At 46.3% G+C, this 15810-nt stretch overlaps 1 protein-coding gene across 1 annotated transcript in view; it reads left to right on the top strand.

Annotated features, from left to right (window-relative positions):
• Positions 1-2265: 2265 nt before the first annotated feature.
• TMEM219 (transmembrane protein 219) overlaps positions 2266-15810 on the top strand; it is a 211048-nt gene continuing 197503 nt past the window's right edge. Inside the window, exon 1 of the mRNA XM_069201642.1 lies at positions 2266-2375. The gene's annotated coding sequence lies outside the window, so the exon portion shown is untranslated. The remainder of the gene's footprint in view (positions 2376-15810) is intronic.

Here is a 15810-nt window from a genome sequence, read left to right as displayed (position 1 = left end):
TCTTCTAGTGTTTGCACTATTCTATGACTATTTACTTACCTGATTTTGGTCTCTAGTGTATATACTGTGTATAATACTTACCTCTAGAAGGAGTATTGTCTCTACGATATTTTTGGCCGTGTGTCACTAAAATAAAGTACCTTTATTTTTGGTAACACTGAGTATTGTCATTTATTGTGTGTGTAACTATAGCGGTATTGCAGGAGCTTTGCATGTCTCCTAGTTCAACCTAAGCTACTCTGCTACAGCTACCTCTAGACAGCCTAAGCTGCTAGAACACTGCCTACATTTCACTAATAAGGGATAACTGATCCTGGTATAAGGTGTAAGTACCTAGGGTACCCACTACAAACCAGGCCTGCCTCCTATAGGGGGGCCTCCCCGCAACACGACACCACTCAAATTCCACTGGTTCCCATCTCAAGGGTAAGGCACAGTGGTTGTATGGCTTATGGTGCGCCACCCGGACTGTTTATCTGCTGCTGTACTGGACTCCAGGAGGTGGGAAGCAACCCTATTGGCCCTAAGCTGATGCCTGTTGAGCTCAGATTGGGATGTTCAGGACTTCAGAATGGTTGTTCTTGTACTGTTAATCTGGAAGGAGATGTGTTTCTACTTAGTTATGGTTCTTATCTGAATATTACAAAGAAAGAGAAGTGGCATTTGGGGGTCATAGCTTTTATGGGTTAAGGTACTGAGCTATGATTGGTCCATCTGCCTTTATTATCAAGCATCATGGGTTTTGATGTTTTTGTTTTACTGTTATTTCATTGGCTGCTGTTTGGAACAGTAAAAGAAAGGGAAAGCATAATCCTTGCCTCTGTGTCCTTAATAGAATGAGAAATTTCCTAGCTATCGTGAAGCAAAGTTTCAATTCTATTAAGGACACGGAGGCGAGGGTTAAATTGCAGGAAAAAAACACCCTTCGCTTTACAGGGCAGCCCCCCCACACTCCTGCTGGAACGGAAAATGTGCCCAGAAGGCAAGGGCCTCAACGCACGAGATGCGCGTTAAATAAGGGCCCCGAGTAAAAATACACTGCCACGCGGTGTATGCGGGGGTTGGCAGGGCTTAAAGTGAGGAGGGACTCACTTTTAGCCCAAATGCGTTTTCCCAAGGCGACCGAGCGCAAACGCGACTCGAATCGCTGAGGAGAAACGCTCGGGAACACCAGAGCACGCGAAAGAGCGCCCTCTGGTGGACCCGACTGGTATCAAATATCGATCACGCTCGGGCTGAAAAAGCCTACTGCGCGTCCAGTTGCCAAGCAACGTGCGCGATCAATACAATAGGCAAACTATATATATTAACAGTAAATCGTCAAAAGACAATCCTTTGCAGCAGTGAAGAAAGAGGAAGAACGTCACCACCTGGGGATATTTATACAAGCAGTCTGATGGCAGTGTGATTGGACATTGGTTGCCATGGGAATAGGTCTCATGGGCATTGTAGTTTTCTTTGTTGAACTTTGAACTTGCTATTAATAAAAAGTGAAGAAAGATTGTGCATAATCCTCGCCTCCGGTCCTGACATAGAATTGAAAATTCTTGAAGCTTAAGCTAGAATTTTTTTTATTACTCGCAAGCCTGTGAGATTCGCTTAAGATAGAACTGCAATAAATTCAACCATCAGTGACAGCACCAAGAAATGTAAATTGATCACGCTCATTTCGTGCGCCTTATACAATACCCAAGTAGACGTTAGTCAGCGCGACTCTTATTTACACACAAGGGCGTGCCTTCCCGCCAGCCTGAACAGGCTTGTTCACTAGTTTTGAACAATGGCCGTGGCGAGGAACCGTTATTTGTACATTACGAGACAAACGCCACTTACGCAATTTCCGGAGCCGCAACTAACTGAAGGTAGCGCGCTCGCTAAGCCGCTATCTCTTGACACGGCGACGTGTGACACATTCATCCTCTCCGTTGTTACTTCTTTTCAACACCACGTTGTTGTCGTATTTTTCAACGTTGCATGGCTTCTAGCGCCTCAGCGCTCTGACTGCTATTTGGTATACCGATGTACAGCCCCCTGGCTGTCTCCTCGTGTGCATACATTTGATACTACAACATTTAAAAGCACGAATTGGGTGTAGGCATTGGGCTTAATCAGTGAAACTTTCCTTTTAATTCGAGTGCAACATGAAAAGGAACCCAAACTAGCTTAAATGCAAACATTAAACATATTTCGTGCACACAATACAATCTACTGGACGCCATATTAACGTGTATAGGTATACGTGGTTTACGCCACGTTTCCCTGCGTCAGTCCAACGCCAATTCAAGTGTCTGCCCAATCAAAGGTGTCTGCCGTGATCCCTATAAAGCTGATATCGCATTGCCGGTTCCTTAAGGTTCGAATAAGAGAAGGATTCAGTAAGTGACTGGGGCATCAGTTATGCAGCGCATCGTGCGAGAGCGACTCTAGAGGGTCTCTTTATTTTATTTAACGAAGGGCTGTAGCATTGGATGTGACGTTGTGTTCGGTCAATGTCCGTGTCTTGATTGTCATCTCAGTCTGATATGTTGGATGCACGAGTTGGGGTGGGCGAGCTAACAAATTAACAGGAAGAGGCAAGGGTCTGACTCGAATCTTACAGCCCCTGCACGAGCTGAGCCTTGAAAACGTGTAATGCAAACCTTAGAACAAACCACGTACAACAGGATCAAGTATTTTCAAACTTTAAAAAGTGTTTCTTTAGTATAAAGTTTGACATTAATAGGCACATTATATCACTACACTGAGAAGTACTTGTTAAAAGTGTCAGTTCAGTACAACTGGTAGTCTGAACTTGCATGTTCTAAAGTACTTTCATATACCATAATGAAGAAAAACAGTTTTGGTAAAATAAAATATTTGCCTAAGATGACAAAATTTAAGCATGGAAGTTGCGATTTAACTAGGTTTTCTGGATTCATTCTGTACCAGTCAGTCAGTAAACGCATAGGTGCCAAGTTTCCGAGGTCCATGTGATGTGCTGCTCCACTCCAGGTTTTTTTCCTTTGCATTCTGGGAGCTGTAGTCATGTTTTATGAAGGAAACTAAACAAGACTAGAAGTCCCAGAATTAAAACAAGATAGAATGGAGCAGCATATCACGCATGAAACTTGTCAGGGCTGAAAATGGTATAGATTTCTTTTTCTTTATGTTACAGCTTTGTTTTTGTTTCATCTTAATGCATTCTACTGTAGTTTTTAACATATAGTGCAAACTTGATCCAAAAGTCTACGGAGGTGTGAAAGAAAAATACAAATCCCTTTAATCCGATAACAACATGAGACATTGTTAAAATGTCTATTAACAAATCAGCAGTCATGTCAGTCTATAAACTAGTCAAACATGATAAATGCTGCCTCCTCTTGTGCAAGGGATTCTTTCTTGAGTATGTACCACCTTGAGTTCATTCTTGCTTCTAATCTGAAACTGAGAACAAAACTCCAAACAAACTAGTATAATTTGGGTGGGGTCTAAAATATCTACATAATTTGACAATAGCATGTACCAGCATCATTATCAGTATAGACAGGACAACAATCTTTCAGAAACACAATATTAGGTGGAATAATCTTCGCCTCTGTGCCCCTAATAGAATTGAACATTTTTGTTTACAAATGCTATAAAATGTTCAATTCTATGTTAGGACCGGAGGAACCAGATTATTGAAGTTTAAAGCTTATCAACAATGGGAGGTATCCACAGGTGGTGTCCGTGATTGCTGTTGTGAAGCCCCCATTGGTAGGCTTTGCTACCAATCCCACAATTAGAACATGGTCATTGTCTTGGGTGGAAGGGTTATGAGCTAGACTACCTTAGTTCATCTTTTTGGGGCTCTGACTGGGGCCACCTGTCTACACTCATGGTGATGCTAGCATAGTGGGGAGGACTTTTTGCCTCAATGTATGATGGTGATTACTGGGCTTTTACTTTGCTTGACTGGTGCCCGAGATTGGCCTCCAAGCCTTTGGTGGAAGTCTTGAAGTTGGTGAGCTGCCCTAATCACCATGGGGCAGCCGACCAAACTCTCGTAAAACTTTTAGTCTCAGCAGCCATTTTGGAGCCTCCAGACTAAAAAAGGACTGGTTCTGGAAAATTCGGTGCTTCACATCGAGGAATCAAGACTCAACGCCTCCCTTGCCAGACTCCATATTTCGCATAGACGCCTCTTTTAGGAAAAGATGATAAATACTAATTTCAGAGCACACCGCCTGGGATATAGTTCGCTGCCTCGCTCATTAGGAGGGGCTGGTTGGATTGCTTGGGCTGACGGCTGCGAATAATGGAACAAAAGAAACATTGTATTTCTCACCACCAGAGAGAACACTGCTGTGCAACATTGTTGCTGAACATTCTACACAACAAAGCTATGGTTTTATTAAGCTGTGCAGTTTATGTGCATGCTCTAAAGTGTGTATCGTGTGTTGCAAAACTCTAAGAAGATCTTGATTATCGTGCAACATGCATGCTGATGTGTGATGAGAAAACACAAACATTTGTCTGCACTATTGCAGTGTGCAAGTAGAGATCACACATGTACTAGATAGTCAGGTTATTGCACAACCAAAGAGAACCTGGGAAGCACTCCTTCACAATGTAGGGAATACCAGTCAAGCCACCACCACTCATCATGTGACCATGGATGTATCCATCTTTATTCTTGGAATTCTCTGCTTAACTGCGTCAATCATGATCATTTCTGGGGCTACAGTGAATTTCTGTGATATATGTGGTTAGGCATAAAATCCCAGTGCAGTGTAAGTTAACTCCAGAACAAATTTGGGCGGTAGACGGGTCCCTATTATCTTCTGACCTAATCTCACACCACACACTTGAGTCATATGTCTTGTTGTGGGGGTCACTAAGAGGAAATGGATGCCCCACAGTATGGTATTATTCTAGGGCTTCCTTGGTTGCAGTTACACAATCCCGTAATAGATTGGGTACTAGGATCTCTTCATTTCACATCAGAACATTTTTGGGAGAAATGCCTATCCATCATCATTACCGCTTCTTCTATACAAGTTGAAGGATTACACAATACTTACTCCAAGTCTGGGGATGTTTTCTATGAAAAAATGGTACACATTGCCCCCCACATCACAATTTCGATTGCAAAATAGATCTTGAGCCGAGGGTTTCTACCATGCAGCCATATTTATGTTCTGACAGAGCCTGAGACCGGACACCTCCTCAATACCTAGATAAATATGTGACCAATTGTTCTGTATGACTTTGTAAGTTTCTAGTTTCTTTGCTATTGTTCTTTGTTTCTTAAAAGAACGAAGAATTGCGTTGATTACCAGGATTCGAATAATGTCACGCAGAAGAAACATTACCTCATTCTACTAATCTACGAGTTTCTAGATCAGGTCAAAAGAGCAACCATTTTCTACAAATTAGATTTATGAGGGGCGTATCTTTTGGTGCAGATGTGCGAAGGACACGAGTGGAAGACAGCGTTCTGCACTAAATTTGGCTTGTTTGAATACCAGGTTGTACCGTTTGGCCTTTGTAACGCCCTGGTTTATTTCCAACATTTTGTGAACAGTGTATTGGGAGAGTCCTTAAACATCTTTGTGGTTGTCTATATCAGTGACATCCTCATCTATTCCGAATCTGAGGATGAACACATTACCCATGTTAAAAAGGTGCTCCAGGCCTTAAGTGAGAACCATCGTTATGTGAAAATCAAAAAATGTGAATTTCATATTTCATCTTGTTAGACCTGGCAGCTTTTTGGCTTGTCCCCCCTGTCTTTTTGCCTTCTGACCTCCTGTTTTATGGTATGCTGGACTCTGTTTCTGCTGGTTTATGGTCTCTGCACACTTTACCACTGCTGATCCGTGCTAAAGTGCGAGTGCTCCCTATGTAAATTGTATTGGGGATTGCTTTATCCATCATTGGCATATTTGATTTACTGGTAAGTCCCTAATAAATTGCACCAGAGGTACCCTGGGCCTGAAAATCAAATGCTACTAGTGGGCCGCCAGCTGTGGTTGTGCCACCCACATTAGTAGCTCTGTAAACATGGCTCCGACCTGCCACTGCAGTGTTTGTGTGTTTGCAGTTTTAAACTGCCAGTTCGACTTGGCAAGTGTACCCACTTGCCAGGCCTAAACCTTCCCTTTTACTACATGTAAAGCACCTAAGGTAGGCCCTAGTTAGCTTCATGGGCAGGGTGCAGTGTATTTAAAAGGTAGGACATGTACTGGTATGTTTTATATGCCCTAACAGTGAAATACTGCCAAATTCGTTTTTCACTGTTGCAAGGCCTATCTCCCTCATAGGTTAACATGGGGGCTGCCATTTAATAACTTTAAAGCGCAGATTAACTTTGAGGGCAGATAGAAATATAGAATTTAGGGTCCCTGACCTCACAATTTAAAAATACATCGTTTAGTGAAGTTGTTTTTTGCATTGTGAGTTTGAAAATGCCTTTTTTAGAAAGTAGGCATTTACTTGCTTAAACCATTGTGTGACTCTGCCTGGTTGTGGATTCCCCATCTGGGTCACTTTGACATTTGGGATGTTTACACCTCTCCTCTAGACAGTGACACAAAGGGAGCTGGAGTGTAGCCTGGATATCCTGATGAGTCATCTGTGCTGAGATGGAGGGGAAGAGTTGTCACTCACACCTGAAAGGGCTGTGTCTGCCCTCACACAATGCAGTCTCCAACCCCCTGGTGTGTGTCTGGGGCCTGGCCTGGACAAGGAAAGATCTTGCAAACATGTGAGACTTTGCTTTGAAGTTTGCCAACTTCAAAGGCAGAAAGGGGTATAAGTAGTAGACCCAAAACCCCAGACTTGTAGAATCTTTCTGGAATCAAGAGGAACCTCTGCCCAGTAGAAGAGCTGGAGGAGTACTGTCCCTTTGCCTTTGTCTTGCTTTGCTGGACTGGCCTGCAGTTGCTTCTTCTGCCTGAAAAGAGTGCAAAGGGTGAACTTTGCTGCGTGTCCTGCTTGAGGAAGTTCTCCAAAGGCTTGGAGTAGAGCTTGCCTCCTGTTGGAAGTCTCAGGGATATCAAAGACTTCAGTTTCCTCTTCCTACAGCACTGGGAACTGTGTGTTTTGTGCTGTTCAAGGGGAAAAATCACTGCAACGCTGTCAACGACGCCGCTGGCCTGCACCGTGACCTGCTGATGCCACACTGCCCTGCTTTGCACTGTGACCCTGGACTCCACAACGCCGTCATCTGATGACTTCACCGAGTCGCTGCTCGCACCGCAACCTGTGGGCCCCGCACTCTGGCATCGCCTGCTCACACTGCAGACTGGGCATCCCTGACGACACCGCTCCTGCTGACACTGGCACCACTGCCTCCACCGTGGCCTGTGGACACTGCTCGTGAGGTACACAAAGCACCGCCCCGCAGCCCCGGTCCACCGACGCAAGCACCATCAACTCCAGTGTCATCACCAGGCATCCCTGCCTGCACCGTGGCCTGTGGACACCACTCCTGAGGGTCACGAAGCACCATCCTGCAATGCCAACTTGGGCTTACCGACAACAGCGCTTCAGCAATGACACCATTGCTGCCTGCACCGTGACCTTGTGTCACCGCACCACACACCACCCCACTTCACACCTTAGCCCTGGTCTCACTGACGCCGTCACTGAGCCGCTGCCTCCACTGTGACCTGCGGGCACCGCACGTTTCATCGTCCCACTTAACATCGCAGCCCCGACGCCAGTGCTTCTGACTTCATCAGCCCGGAGTTCGATCTGCAACATGTGACTTCAAGGGCCCGATGGCGCCAGCTCCGGAACCAACACCAGTAATGTCACTCTTCGGAGCTCACCGCGAGGATCACTGCGCCCTGCAATTCCAAAGGTACTGTTTGCGGGTCTTCCAGACACTAGCTGGCCCACTATGCCGCGGCTGGTCTTTACTGTTGGTTTTGTTGATCACAACGCTGTGATAGCCCCAGGTGGAGCTATTGACTTCAAGGAACTGTATTTTTTAGTAAATCTTGCAAAATTCATATCTTTATCACTGTATGTTGGATTTTTATAGTTTTAATCTTGTTTTACACAGATAAATATTGGCTATTTTTCTAAAACTGGTGTGGTGTCCTTTTGTAGTGTTTTCACTTATTACTGTGTGTTATGTGCAAATGCTTTACACATTGCTTTGAGATAAGCCTGACTGCTCGTGCCAAGCTACCAAGGGGTGAGCAGGGGTTATCTGAGCAGGTATCTCCCTTATCCTGACTAGAGTGAGGGCCCCTACTTGGGCAAGTTGCAAACTGACTGCCACCTAGACACCCAATTTCTAACACATCTGTCCAATTCTTGGGACATAACATGTCTGTCAAGGGACTCACAATGGACGGGTCCTAGGTACATACTGTACTACAATTTCAGAGCCCCACCAATGTGAAATGGGTGCAAAGATTTATGGGCTTTGCAAATTTCTATTGTAGGTCCATTTCCAACTTCTCCGCCCTAGTGACGCCTATAACAACACTTCTCCAAAATGTTCCCCGTTTTTTTTGTCACCAGGTGTGGGCAAGGCGTTTACTGACTCAAACTAGCATTCACATCAGAAACCATATTTTTCTTCACCCAGACGCCTGGTTACCATTTAAGTAGTGGCTGATGCTGCCAATGTTGTTATCAGATCAGTGTTATCCCAAATAAAACAGAATACTGGTCAGCTGCATCCTGTAGCATTTTTCTCGTGCAAACTGAATGATGCAGAAAGAAATACGATTTTTGACCGGGAGCTGCTAGCAGTCAGGGCTGCCTTCCAGGAATGTAGGCATTATCCTATTGGGGAGCAAAACCCTATCACAGTGTTTACGGAATATCATAATCTCCAATTTTGTTTTTAAATCAGTCAAGGCTATAACTCCTAGACAATTGTGGTGGTCACTCTTTTTCACAGACTATAACCTCGTCCTCACCTATCGTCCAAGGTCTAACAATCACAAGGCTGATGCCTTATTTCGCCCGACGTCTTGGAAGAAACATCATCCGCAAGCTTAGTTAGAGCCAAGGCTCTCCTACAGCTCACAAATTTCATTACTCACATTTGTGCTTCCGTAAACACGGGGGAATCCAAGGTAAGGCATGTTGTACATCAGGTTGACGTTTCTACTTGGTTGGCTGCAGATTCCGGGCGACAATTCGATCATGGTCTGTTGTTCCATAACCAGATGTTATATCTGCCATCAAAAGAACTACAGGATGAAGTGTTGAACTGGACTTATGTGAGTCTGTTAGCAGGGCATCGGCGGGGTGGTTACTAAAACCTGCAATCTTCTAAAAATATCCTTCCAGAGGACATCCATTTTGAAAGATTGCAAGCAACTGGTATCAAATTGCGAAGTTTGCCAAAGAATATACCCAAAGACAGGCTGCATTATTGCAACCCTTGTCAAATGCTCCTCAGCCATGGCCCACTCTTTCCATGGACTTTATAACTGACCTCCCAAACGAGCAAAGATATTCCACCATTCTTGTGATATTGGACGTATTAACCAAAATGCACCACCATATTCCCTTACAAGGACTGCCAGCCGCCTCTGAGTTGTCAGAGCTATTCCTACAACATATTTGTAGGAGGCTGGCCTGGCTTGTAGTGGGTACCAAGGGGTAATTACACTCTGTACCAGGTCCAGTTATCCCTTATTAGTGTAGAAGAGGTGTTTCTAGCAGCTTAGGCTGGTAGAAGGTAGCTATAGCTGAGCAGCTTAGGCTGAACTAGGAGACATACAAAGCTCCTACTATACCACTGGTGTCATATGCACAATATCATAAGAAAACACAATACACAGATATACTAAAAATAAAGGTACTTTATTTTTATGACAATATGCCAAAAGTATCTCAGTGAGTACCCTCAGTATGAGGATAGCAAATACACACAAGATATATGTACACAATACCAAAAATACGCAGTAATAGCAAAAGGAAGTAATGCAAGCAATGTATAGTCACAATAGATTGCAATGGGAACACATAGGTATAGGGGCAACACAAACCATATACTCCAAAAGTGGAATGCGAACCACAAATGGACCCCAAACCTATGTGAGCTTGTAGAGGGTCGCTGGGACTGTAAGAAAACAGTGAGGGTTAGAAAAATAGCCCTCCCCGAGACCCTGAAAAGTAGGTGTAAAGTGCACCTATATTCCCCAGAGAGCACAGAAGTCGTGATAGGGGAATTCTGCAAGGAAGACCAACACCAGCAATGCAACAAAGGTGGATTTCCGGACGAGAGTACCTGTGGAACAAGGGGACCAAGTCCAAGAGTCGCGACAAAGTTGAGATTGGGCAGATGCCCAGGAAATGCCAGCTGAGGGTGCAAAGAAGCTGCCACCGGATGGTAGAAGCTGTGGATTCTGCAAGAACAAAGAGGGCTAGAAACTTCCCCTTTGGAGGATGGATGTCCCACGTCGTGAAGAAGCTTGCAGAGGTGTTCCCACGCAGAAAGACCGCAAACAAGCCTTGCTAGCTGCAAGGGTCGTGGTTAGGGTTTTTGGATGCTGCTGTGGCCCAGGAGGGACCAGGATGTCGCCAATTGCGTGAGGAGACAGAGGGGGCGCCCAGCAAGATAGGGAGCCCTCACAGAAGCAGGCCGCACCCGCATAAGTGCCGGAACAGGCACTACGAAGAGGAGTGAACCGGAGCTCACCCGAAGTCACAAAAGGAGATCCCACGACGCCGGAGGACAACTCAGGAGGTTGTGCACTGCAGGTTAGAGTGTCGGGGACCCAGGCTTGGCTGTGCACAAAGGAAATCCTGGAAGAGTGCACAGGAGCCGGAGCAGCTGCAAATCACGCGGTACCCAGCAATGCAGTCTAGCGTGGGGAGGCAAGGACTTACCTCCACCAAACTTGGACTGAAGAGTCACTGGACTGTGGGAGTCACTTGGACAGAGTTGCTGAGTTCCAGGGACCACGCTTGTCGTGCTGAGAGGGGAACCCAGAGGACCGGTGATGCAGTTCTTTTGGTGCCTGTGGTTGCAGGGGGAGGATTCCGTCATCCCACGGGAGATTTCTTCGGAGCTTCTAGTGCAGAGAGGAGGCAGACTACCCCCACAGCATGCACCACGAGGAAAACAGTCGAGAAGGCTGCAGGATCAGCGATACAAGGTTGCAGTAGTCGTCTTTGCTACTTTGTTGCGGTTTTGCAGGCGTCCTGAGCAGTCAGCGATCGATTCCTTCGCAGAAGGTGAAGAGAGAGATGCAGAGGAACTCTTGCATTCGTTATCTAAAGAATTCCCCCAAAGCAGAGACCCTAAATAGCCAGAAAAGGAGGTTTGGCTACCTAGGAAGGAGGATAGGCTAGCAACACAGGTAAGAGCCTATCAGAAGGAGTCTCTGATGTCACCTGCTGGCACTGGCCACTCCGAGCAGTCCAGTGTGCCAGCAGCACCTCTGTTTCCAAGATGGCAGAAGTCTGGAGCACACTGGAGGAGCTCTGGGCACCTCCCCTGGGAGGTGCAGGTCAGGGGAGTGGTCACTCCCCTTTCCTTTGTCCAGTTTCGCACCAGAGCATGGCTGGGGGATCCCTGAACTGGTGTAGACTGGCTTATGCAGAGATGGGCACCATCTGTGCCCATCAAAGCATTTCCAGAGGCTGGGGGAGGCTACTCCTCCCCAGCCCTGACACCTTTTTCCAAAGGGAGAGGGTGTAACACCCTCTCTCAGAGGAAGTCCTTTGTTCTGCCTTCCTGGGCCAAGCCTGGCTGGACCCCAGGAGGGCAGGAACCTGTCTGAGGGGTTAGCAGCAGCAGCTGCAGTGAAACCCCGGGAAAGGTAGTTTGGCAGTACCCAGGTCTGTGCTAGAGACTCAGGGGATCATGGAAGTGTCTCCCCAATGCCAGAATGGCATTAGGGTGACAATTCCATGATCTTAGACATGTTACATGGCCATGTTCGGAGTTACCATTGTGACGCTGTACATATGTAGTGACCTATATCCAGTACACGCGTGTAATGGTGTCACCGCACTCACAAAGTCCGGGGAATTTGCCCTGAACGATGTGGGGGCACCTTGGCTAGTGCCAGGGTGCCCACACACTAAGTAACTTAGCACCCAACCTTTACCAGGTAAAGGTTAGACATATAGGTGACTTATAAGTTACTTAAGTGCAGTGGTAAATGGCTGTGAAATAACGTGGACGTTATTTCACTCAGGCTGCAGTGGCAGGCCTGTGTAAGAATTGTCAGAGCTCCCTATGGGTGGCAAAAGAAATGCTGCAGCCCATAGGGATCTCCTGGAACCCCAATACCCTGGGTACCTCAGTACCATATACTAGGGAATTATAAGGGTGTTCCAGTATTCCAATGTGAATTGGTGAAATTGGTCACTAGCTTGTTAGTGACAATTTGGAAAGCAAAGAGAGAGCATAACCACTGAGATTCTGGTTAGCAGAGCCTCAGTGAGACAGTTAGTCATCACACAGGGAACACATACAGGGCACACTTATGAGCACTGGGGCCCTGGCTGGCAGGGTCCCAGTGACACATACACTAAAACAACATATATACAGTGAAATATGGGGGTAACATGCCAGGTAAGATGGTACTTTCCTACACAACCCCCCCCCCCCCCCCCCAAACGAAGGACAATAAGACTAGCCATGACCTGATGAGTCTTCATTGTCTAAGTGGAAATATCTGGAGAGTCCATCTGCATTGGAGTGTGTACTCCCGAGTCTATGTTCCACTGTATAGTCCATTCCCTGTAGAGATATGGACCACCTCAACAATTTAGGGTTTTCACCTTTCATTTGTTTTAGCCAAAGTAGAGGTTTGTGGTCTGTCTGAACAATGAAGTGAATGCCAAACAGGTATGGCCTCAACTTCTTCAGTGCCCAGACCACAGCAAAGGCCTTCCTCTCTATGGCAGACCAACGCTTTTCTCTAGGGGTCAACCTCCTGCTGATAAAAGCAACAGGTTGATCCTGGCCCTCAGAATTGAGTTATCATAAGACTGCCCCTACCCCTAATTCAGATGCATCAGTTTGAACAATGAATTTCTTGGAGTAACATGGGCTTTTTAGGACAGGTGCAGTGCACATGGCCTGTTCAGCTCCTCAAAAGCTTTCTGACAGCTAGCTGTCCACAATACCTTTTTAGGCATTTTCTTTGAACTGAGGTCATTAAGAGGGTCTGCTATGGAGCCATAGCTATATATGAACCTCCTGTAATACCCAGTGAGGCCTAAGAAGGCTCTCACCTGGGTCTGAGTTGTAGGGGGAACCCAATCTATGATAGTTTGGATTTTCCCTGAAGTGGTGCAATCTGTTCTCCACCTACATGGTGTCCCAGATAAAACACTTTCCCCTGCCCTATCTGGCACTTTGAAGCCTTGATAGTGAGGCCTGCCTTTTGCAAGGCCTCCAAAACTTTCCATAGGTGGACCAGGTGATCATCCCAGGTGGAGCTAAAGACAGCTATATCATCTAGATATGCTGCACTAAAAGCCTCCAACCCTTACAGGACTGTATTCACCAACCTCTGAAAAGTGGCAGGTGCATTTTTCAAACCAAAGGGCATTACTGTGAATTGGTAGTGCCCTCCAATAGACGAAAATGCAGTTTTTGCTTTAGCATCCTCTGATAACTTGATCTGCCAATACCCTGCAGTCAAATCAAAGGTGCTAAGATACTTGGCAGATGCCAGTGTATCTATGAGCTCATCTGCCCTGGGTATAGGGTGAGCATCAGTTTTAGTTACCTGGTTGAGACCTCTGTAATCTACACAAAACCTCATCTCTCTTTTCCCATCTTTAGAGTGAGGCTTTGGTACAAGCACCACAGAAGAGGCCCATGGACTTTCAGAGTGCTCAACCACTCCCAGTTCAAGCATTTTCTGAACCTCTTGTTTTATGCAGTCCCTGACATGGTCAGGCTGCCTATAGATCTTACTTTTGACAGGCATGCTGTCTCCAGTATCTATAGTGTGCTCACACCAAGAAGTGGTGCCTGGCACAGTAGAAAAAGAGTTCAGAAAACTGACCCAGGAGATTTATGCAGTGGTCTTTCTGCTCAGCAGTAAGACAATCTGCCAAAACTACACCTTCCACTAGAGCATCTTGTTCTGTGGAAGAGAAGAGATCAGGGAGAGGGTCACTCTCTTCTTCCTGACCTTCATCTGTTGCCATGAGCAGGGTGAGATCAGCCCTGCCATAGTAGGGTTTCAGGCGATTGACATGGAGCACCCTAAGGGGACTCCTGGCAGTGCCCAAGTCAACCAAGTAGGTGACTTCTCCCTTCTTTTCAACAATAATGTGGGGTCCACTCCATTTGTCTTGGAGTGCTCTTGGGGCCACAGGCTCCAAGACCCACACTTTCTGCCCTGGTTGGTTTTGAATCAGAACAGCCTTCTGGTCATGCCATTGCTTTTGGAGCTCTTGGCTGGCCTGAAGGTTTTTACTTGCCTTTTTGATACACTCAGCCATTCTGGATCTTAGGCCAAGTACATAGTCCACTATTTCTTGCTTAGGAGCTTTTAAAGGTTGTTCCCAACCCTCCTTTACAAGTGTTAGAGGACCTCTTACAGGGTGCCCAAATACGAGTTCAAAGGGGCTGAAGCCCACTCCTTTTTGGGGTACCTCCCTGTAAGCAAAAAGGAGGCAAGGTAACAGGACATCCCATCTCCTCCTGAGTTTTTCAGGGAGTCCCATTATCATTCCTTTGAGAGTTTTGTTAAACCTCTCAACCAGTCCATTTGTTTGTGGATGATAAGGTGTGGTGAATTTGTATGTTACACCACATTCCTTCCACATGGCCTTTCAGTATGCAGACATAAAGTTGCTACCCCTGTCTGATACCACCTCTTTTGGGAAACCCACCCTGGAAAAGATTCCCAGGAGGGCTTTTGCCACTGCAGGAGCTGTAGTGGTCCTTAGAGGAATTGCTTCAGGATATCTTGTGGCATGGTCCACTACCACCAAGATAAACCTATTGCCTGAAGCAGTAGGAGGGTCAAGGGGGCCAACTATGTCAACCCCTACCCTTTCAAAGGGAACCCCAACCACAGGCAGTGGAATAAGGGGAGCCTTTAGGGTGCCACCAGTCTTGCCACTAGCTTGACAGGTGACACAGGACTTACAAAAATCTTTTGTGTCCTCTGACATCCTAGGCCAATGAAACAGGGGGACAAGCCTTTCCCATGTTTTAATTTGCCCTAGATGTCCAGCCAAGGGAATGTCGTGGGCTAGAGTTAGGAGGAACTCTCTGTATTGCTGGGGAATGACCAATCTCCTGGCTGCTCCAGGTTTAGGGTCCCTTTCCTCTGTATACAAGAGGTTGTCCTCCCAGTAAACTCTGTGAGTCACTGACCTCCCCATTTTGCTGTTTGACAGCTTGCTGTCTTAGACCCTCTAATGTTGGACAGGTTTGCTGTGCCACACTCAGCTCCTCCCTGGCAGGCCCCCCCTCCACCCAAAAGCTCAGCATTGTCTGCTTCCAGCTCCTCTGGTGAAGGTGCTGCACAGGGGGGGAATTCTTCTTCCTCAGAAGTTGAATCCTCTCTAGAGGGAGGGATAGTAGGTAGGGATTTACCTTTACTAACCCTAGCTTTAGGGAGCACTTGGTCCATTGTTCCAGGATCCAAGTCACCCTGTCCTTTTTACTTTTTGGCCTAAGCCCTGGTTAAAGCAAAAATATGCCCAGGAATGCCCAGCATTGCTGCATGAGCCTCCAACTCCACTTCTGCCCAAGCTGATGTCTCTAAATCGTTCCCTAGTAGACAGTCTACAGGTAAATCTGAGGCAACCACAACTTTCTTTGGACCAGTAACCCCCCCCAGTTGAGATTTACAACAGCCATGGGGTGGCTAAGTGTTATGAGATCAG

Source organism: Pleurodeles waltl, chromosome 7 (assembly GCF_031143425.1).
Source record: "Pleurodeles waltl isolate 20211129_DDA chromosome 7, aPleWal1.hap1.20221129, whole genome shotgun sequence".
Lineage (NCBI taxonomy): Eukaryota > Metazoa > Chordata > Amphibia > Caudata > Salamandridae > Pleurodeles > Pleurodeles waltl.
The sequence above is the reverse complement of the archived record's forward strand: the minus strand, read 5'-3'. Positions and strand labels throughout refer to the sequence as shown.